The sequence below is a fragment of the Sminthopsis crassicaudata genome, chromosome 4 (genome assembly GCF_048593235.1).
Source record: "Sminthopsis crassicaudata isolate SCR6 chromosome 4, ASM4859323v1, whole genome shotgun sequence".
Classification (NCBI taxonomy): Eukaryota; Metazoa; Chordata; class Mammalia; order Dasyuromorphia; family Dasyuridae; genus Sminthopsis; species Sminthopsis crassicaudata.
Window position 1 is genome coordinate 215946265 of NC_133620.1, and position 8027 is coordinate 215954291.

The 8027-nt window shown below is 32.9% G+C and overlaps 1 pseudogene; it reads left to right on the forward strand.

The window, feature by feature from the left end:
- The first annotated feature begins 5064 nt into the window (after window positions 1–5064).
- LOC141541225 (actin-related protein 2/3 complex subunit 1A pseudogene) lies at window positions 5065–6212 on the forward strand (annotated as a pseudogene).
- Window positions 6213–8027: the final 1815 nt, after the last annotated feature.

The window sequence follows — 8027 nt, forward strand, 5'->3', positions numbered from 1 at the left end:
TGAAAATAATCTTCAAATCTATAAATAGAAATAAAAGAAAATAAATTAATAATAAAAAGACAATATAAAACATTGTATATATAAATTTATATAATTTCTTTACTTATTAATCAAATATACATGTTCTATATGTTTAGATATATGTATATTTTATATATGTGTATTTATATGTATATTTATATATGTATATTTTAGTATTTTACATTCTTCATTCCTTCCCAAATTTCTCTCTAAAAGTCTATCACCTGAATGCACGTATGTGCCTATTCAGTCATTTTTTTCAATCATGTCAAACTTCATGACCCTATTTGGGATTTTTTTGGGGGTTGGGGGGATTTTCTTGGCAAAAATATTTGGAGTGGTTTGCCTTTCCTTCTCCACTCATTTTACAAATGAAGAACTGATATACAAGGTGTTAAGTAACTTTCCTGGGTTTATACAAGTAACAAGTGTCTAAGGCCAAACTTGCCCATTACATATAAAATATTAAATATGTGTACACAGATATAATATGTATATGTATATATACATTAATACAATAGATTTTTTTTCTCCATTGAAATTTGCCAATGAATGCCCTACCAGCATAGAGTAGAACACTCAAGAATCTTTATTTGTTTTTCTAAGTATATAAAACACTTTATCTTATTGGTAAGAAGTTGGAATAACACCATTCTGATTTTCATAAGGCCTTTAGTTTATTATTTTTATTATACGTATATGTATGTATACACATAAAGACATATATATGTACATATGTGTACATATATACACACATATATGTATATATATGTAGGTATATTTATGTTAATTTTAAAAATTATTAACTAGTAAAAAATATTAATTGCAAAAGTTTTAAATTTATTCTCATGTATTGTTTCTTAAAATGGCTTCTATGATGCTAAGCCCCCTTAGATTATAATCCATTTTTAGCATTTATTTAGTGAAAATGAAGATTAAATTAGGATGGAGAAAAAATAAATTAGAAAATCAAATGTACTTTTTAGACTAACAAAATGGTTGTTCTTTTCAGTAGAAAGTAGTAATGATAATAATGTTGATGAAGAGGGCAATAGGGTGGAGATTATAATAATGATGGTGATGAAAGCTTAACTCATCAATTCAGATAAATCCTTTAAGGTAACAAAATTTCATTTATTGGTAAATAAAATTGGTCCTTTTCAAGGATATATCAGTCAATTGCAAGTAGCAGCCAATGAGCAATGTTAAAATAACTTGCTCCCTTATGTAATTAAAATTCATGATGAATTATATTTTACATATAATATGCGATGTCAATTTAAATTAGTTTCAACTGACTCAATTGTTATAGTTAGGTGAGCATCAAAATTATTTGATGTTTCTGGCAAATTTCTTAATTTTACAATCATATAAATGGTCAAGGGATATGAACAGACAGTTCTCAGATGATGAAATTGAAACTATTTCCACTCACATGAAAGAGTGTTCCAAATCACTACTGATCAGAGAAATGCAAATTAAGACAACTCTGAGATACCACTACACACCTGTCAGATTGGCTAAGATGACAGGAACAAATAATGATGAATGTTGGAGGGGATGTGGGAAAACTGGGACACTGATGCATAGTTGGTGGAGTTGTGAAAGAATCCAGCCATTCTGGAGAGCAATTTGGAACTATGCCCAAAAAGTTGTCAAACTGTGCATACCCTTTGACCCAGCATTGCTCTTATTGGGATTATATCCCAAAGAAATACTAAAGAGCGGAAAGGGACCTGTATGTGCCAAAATGTTTGTAGCAGCTCTTTTTGTTGTAGCTAGAAACTGGAAGTTGAATGGATGTCCATCAATTGGAGAATGGTTGGGTAAATTATTGCTCTGTAAGAAATGACCAGCAGGAGGAATACAGAGAGGCTTGGAGAGACTTAAATCAACTGTTGCTGAGTGAAATGAGCAGAACCAGAAGATCACTATACACTTCAACAACAATACTGTATGAGGATGTATTCTGATGGAAGTGGAAATCTTCAACATAAAGAAGATCCAACTCACTTCCAGTTGATCAATGATGGACAGAAATAACTATACCCAGAGAAGGAACACTGGGAAGCGAATGTAAATTGTTAGCACTACTGTCTATCTACCCAGGTTACTTATACCTTCAGAAGCTAATAATTAATGTGCAACAAGAAAATGGTATTTATACACATATATTGTATCTAGGTTATATTGTAACACATGTAAAATGTATGGGATTACCTGCCATCGGGGGGAGGGAGTGGAGGGAGGGAGGGGATAATTTGGAAAAATGAATAAAAAAATAAAAAAAAAAATTTACAATCATAGAATTTAAATGGTTGAAAGGATTAGTAAAATTTATCCAAAAATTTAGCATAAAGAATCTCTAAGATATTACTGTTTTTCTTCTTTTTCCAACACATAACTTTCTAATTCATAAATCAATAGACATTGTACTGTATTTAAAGAAAATTCCAGTGATCAAAGAATGATAGAGACCTACAAACTAACCTGTCTTCAATTATTATTGCTTGATATATTTGAGGCCTTTGCAAAAATCCTCACTTGGAAATAGATCAGACTTAGAATGCTAAATGGCCATCTCAAGAAAGTAGAAATTCTAGCAAGATCTACAATACTAGAAATATGTGAGTATAGTTTATTTCTGTTTTCTGAAAAATATTCAAAGAAATTAGAAAAGGTCATATCACCATTAGGGTAGCAACATATATTTAGTCATGGAAATCCATGAAAAAAGGGAAAGTTAAGAAAATGGCTTCAGGGCGCAGCTAGGTGGCACAGTGGATAGAGTACCAGCCTTGAATTCAGGAGGACCTGAGTTCAAATCTGATCTCAGACACTTAACACTTCCTAGCTGTGTGACCTTGGGTAAGTCATTTAACCCCAGCCTCAGGGAGAAAAAAATTGGCTTCAGTCCTTTGAAGCCTCTTTCTATTTAAGTAATTGTGATAGAATAATTAAAACAGTGCAGAAAGTACTAAGATTTACCTAGTTTTTAGGTCTTCAATAAATATGAATTTTACTATTTTTTTGTAAATTTGGCATCATTGACCAATGACCAATTAGTAAATATATTGATAGAGGAGTTAAATCCCATCAGTCTTAACATTCTCACTAGCAACAAAATCAATAGAGAGAGAAAAAAAAGGAAGGATGGAAAGTTAGAAAAAGCAAATGGTAGAATAAAATTTGTCATATTCTACAAAGACACAAGAAGTATTATTTCATAGAACATTTGATAATCACCTAATGACAAGAATTTGCCAAAAATAATTTCATGAAAATCATTGCATTAGAATCAATTGCTGAAAATGAACTAATATAAAATGTGTTAAGACTCAAAATCTAATCAACACACAGGATGGTTTACCTCTCAGACTTGTGGAGGAGGAAGGAGTTTGTGTCCAAGGGAGAACTAGAGACTATTATTGATCCCAAAATAGAAAATTTTGATTACACCAAATTAAAAAGTTTCTGCACAAACAAAAGTAATGCAAACAAGATTAGAAGGGAAGTAACAAATTGGGAAAACATTTTTACAGTTAAAGGTTCTGATAAAGGCCTCATCTCCAAAATATACAGAGAATTGACCCTAATTTATAAGAAATCAAACCATTCTCCAATTGATAAATGGGCAAAGGATATGAACAGACAATTTTCAGATGATGAAATTAAAACTATTTCCACTCATATGAAAGAGTGTTTCAAATCACTATTGATCAGAGAAATGCAAATTAAGACAACTCTAAGATATCATTACACACCTGTCAGATTGGCTAAGATGACAGAACAAATAACAATGAATGTTGGAGGGGCTGTGGGAAAACTGGGACACTGATGCATTGTTGGTGGAGTTGTGAAAGAATCCAACCATTCTGAAGAGCAATCTGGAATTATGCCCAAAATGTTATCAAAATGTGTATACCCTTTGACCCAGCAGTGCTACTACTGGGCTTATATCCCAAAGAAATACTAAAAAAAGGAAAGGGACCTGTATGTGCCAAAATGTTTGTGGCAGCCCTTTTCATAGTGGCTAGAAACTGGAAAATGAATGGATGTCCATCAACTGGAGAATGGTTGGGTAAATTATGGTATGTGAAGGTTATGGAATATTATTGTTCTGTAAGAAATGACCAGCAGGATGAATACAGAGAGGCTTGGAGAGACTTACATCAACTGATGCTGAGTGAAATGAGTAGAACTAGAGGCTCATTACACACCTCAACAATGATACTCTATGAGGATGCATTCTGATTGAAGTGGATATCTTCAACATAGAGAAGAGCTAATCCAATTCCAACTGATCAATGATGGACAGAATCAGCTACATGCAGAAAAGGAATACTGGGAAATACGTGTAAACTGTGAGCATTGTTTTTTGTTTTTGTTTTTTTGTTTTGTTTTGTTTTGTTTTTCTTACCAGATTATTTTTACCTTCCGAATACAATCCTTCCTTTGCAACAACAGCAACAAAATTCGGTTCTGCACATATACATTGTACTTAGGATATACTATAAGATATTTTATATGTATGGGAATGCCTGCCATCTAGGGGAGGGAGTAGAGGGAAGGAGGGGAAAAACTTGGAACAGAAAGGAATACATGGGATAATGTTGTAAAAAAAAAAAAAAAAAAAAAAATTGCCTATGCATATGTACTGTCAAAGAAGATGTTATAATTATAATTTTTTTAAAAAATTAAAAAAGAAAAGAAAAGTTAACTAAATTACAGGGGAAAATAGTAAAACTATTACTGGGAGAGAACATCAAAATTCCACTCTCAGAGATAATAGAATCAAGCAAAACATAAGTGAGCTCCCTAAGAAAAACATCCCACAACCAAATAAAATCACAAGTGAATTCTACCAAAATTTGTAATACTATATAAACTTTTTGAAAAATAGTTTAAAAGTTTCACCAAATTTCTGGGATTCCTGTCAACCGCTCCCTCCCGGCCTCCGTCTTCCTCCTGCCTCCCGCCAGAGCTTATTCGCGTCCACTGACCAGAGTCTGTGAATCCTCCACTCCGGGGCCAGTCCGCACCCTCCCCATCCCAGCTTTTTCCTTTTGAAAACATTAAGAATAGTCCTTACATCAGTTTTTACTAGAGCCAGTCACCTGCCATGCTTGGAACAGAGATCGTACTCAGATTGCACTTAACCCTAATAATCATGAAGTCCACATTTACAAGAAGAATGGGAACCAATAGGTAAAAGCCCATGAACTGAAGGAACACAATGGACACATTATAGGTATTGACTGAGTTCCTAAGAGTGATTGAATTGTAACTTGTGGTGCAGACTGTAATGCCTATGTCTGGAGTCAGAAAGATGGCATCTGGAAACCAACCCTAGTCATCCTGAGAATTAATCGTGCAGCTACTTTTGTGAAATGGTCTCCCCTAGAGAATAAATTTACTGTAGGTAGTGGAGCTCGATTGATTTCTGTGTGCTACTTCGAATCTGAAAATGACTGGTGGGTGAGCAAACACATTAAAAAGCCCATTTGTTCTACTGTCCTTAGTTTGGACTGGCACCCCAACAATGTTTTATTAGCTGCTGGATCTTGTGACTTCAAATGCAGAGTTTTTTCTGCCTGCATTAAAGAAGTTGATGAAAAGCCAGCCAGTACTCCATGGGTACCAAGATGCATTTTGGTCAGCTGATGTCAGAGTTTGGTGGTACTGGAAGTGGTGGTTGGGTCCATGGGGTTAGTTTCTCTCCCAGTGGGACCCGCCTCGCTTGGGTCAGTCATGATAGTACTGTTTCAGTTGCTGATGCCTCAAAAAATAAGATGGTTTCACAGATGAAAACAGAGTTCCTCCCACTCTTGAATATTTCGTTTTTCTCTGGGAATAGCGGGGTGGCTGCTGGCCATGACTGCTGCCCAATGCTGTTTAACTATGATGATTGTAGCTCCTTGACCTTCATCTCCACATTAGACATTCCAAAACAGAGCATCCAGCATAACATCTCTGCTATGGAGAGCTTCCACAACATGGATAAGAGAGCCACAACTAAGAGCAACACTGCTATAGAAACACTACACCAAAACAGTTTCACCCAAGTGTCTATTTATGAAGTGGACAAGCAAGACTGTTGCAAATTTTGCACCACTGGTAATGATAGAGCAATGACAATTTGGGATTTAAAGACTTTAGAGTCTTCAATCCAGGGGCTACAATTCATGTGAAGCTGTACTTCATTCTCTAGCATGACAGACACTTGACAGAATGCAGTTCCAGCATTTGCATGAAGATGGGAAAGGCCCTACCACAAGTCAAAACTGAGAAAATATCCCTTGCAGATGTTTTGTTTTTGTTTTGTTGAACATAATTGGTGAATGTATTGGTTTTAAAAATCAGCAGTGATGTCTTTTTGATTGGCTATTTCATTCCATTTTTGACCAAAGCTGCTCTTTAAGTAGTTTATTGTGGAAAGTTGTCACTCTAAATTAAAGGGGGATTTTATGTAAATTGTCTGCTAGAAAAATAAAAAAAATATATATAAGAAAAAAAAAGTTTCACAAATTTCTTTTAAGACACAGATATTGTTTACACCTAAATCAGGCAAAACAAATACAAAGAAAAAAGTATAGTAACAGCATACTGATTATATTAATAACAAAAAGCATCTAACTTATATAATTGCATAAATATATACAGAAAAAGTATTTGGCAAAATACTAAATTTATTAAAATAATACATTGTTAGTATTAATACTAAATTAGTTAAAAATACCAAAAAGCATAGGAATGAATGAAGTCTTCCTTTAAATGATAATTAATAGAGATAAATTAGACGTCTTCTCTATAAGATTAGATATATTGCCACTATTATTCAATACTATAGTAGGAATGTTTTCTATAGCAATAAGATAAGAAAAAAATATTCAAGAATCAAAAACAGTTAATTAGAAAACAAAACTAGAACTCTTTGCAGAAAATATTATTTTGTTCTTAGAAATCATCTAAGCAAGGCGCAAATAACAACTTTGGCAAATTTGAAAGATTTAAACCCATAGAAATAAACCCCATATTTCTACATATTACAAACAAAATCTATCAAGAAGAGATATAAAATTTCTATTTAAAATAACTGCAGACAGCATAAAATATATGGGAGTCTATCTGCTAGGTATAATATGAACACAATTACCAAATGTTTCACAGAAAGTAATCTAAAGATAGATCTAAATAATTGGAGAAATAGTAATTCCTCATGGGTAGACTGAGCCAATATAACAAAAATGGCAATTCTTCCCAAATTAATGTATTTATTTAGAGCCATAGCAATCAAACTATTATGTAATTATTTTATAGAGCTAGAAAAAAAATGATAAAAATCATCAAAAAGAAGTAAAGCTCAGGAATATCAAAGGAATCAATGAAAAAATTTAAGCTATGTTGCAAAGAGGTAATCATCTAAACAATCTGGTACTAGCTAAAAAATACAGTGGCAACCATGAAATAAGTTGTAAAATGCATAGTGATAAGTTACTCTAGTAATCTATTGTTTAATAAACACAAAGATTCAAGTTTTGGAGTTAAGAACTCTCCATTTGACAAAAATTATTAGAGAAACTAGAAAAACATTGGCAGATAGCAAACATTGATCAATATCTCTAGATATCAAAATGAAGTCAAAATGTGTAAATGATTTAGACGTAAAGGGTAAAATAACAAGTAAATTATGACACTCTGGAACTGTCAGACCTATAGATAAGGTAAAAGTTCCTGACAAAACAAGAGATTACAAGGATCATTAAAGATAAAATGCATAATTTTGATTATATAATTTTTTTTAAATTTTGTATATGGACAAAATCAATATAGCCAAAATTAGAAGGAAAGCAGGATAGTGGGAGAAATTTTCCAGCAAGTTACTGATAAAGCCACAATCTACAGCTAATAGTTTAAAGCCCATCAATTAAAGAATGGTTGAATAAGTCATGGTATATCAATGTTATGGAATATTGCTGTTCTATAAGAAATTATCAGCAGGATGA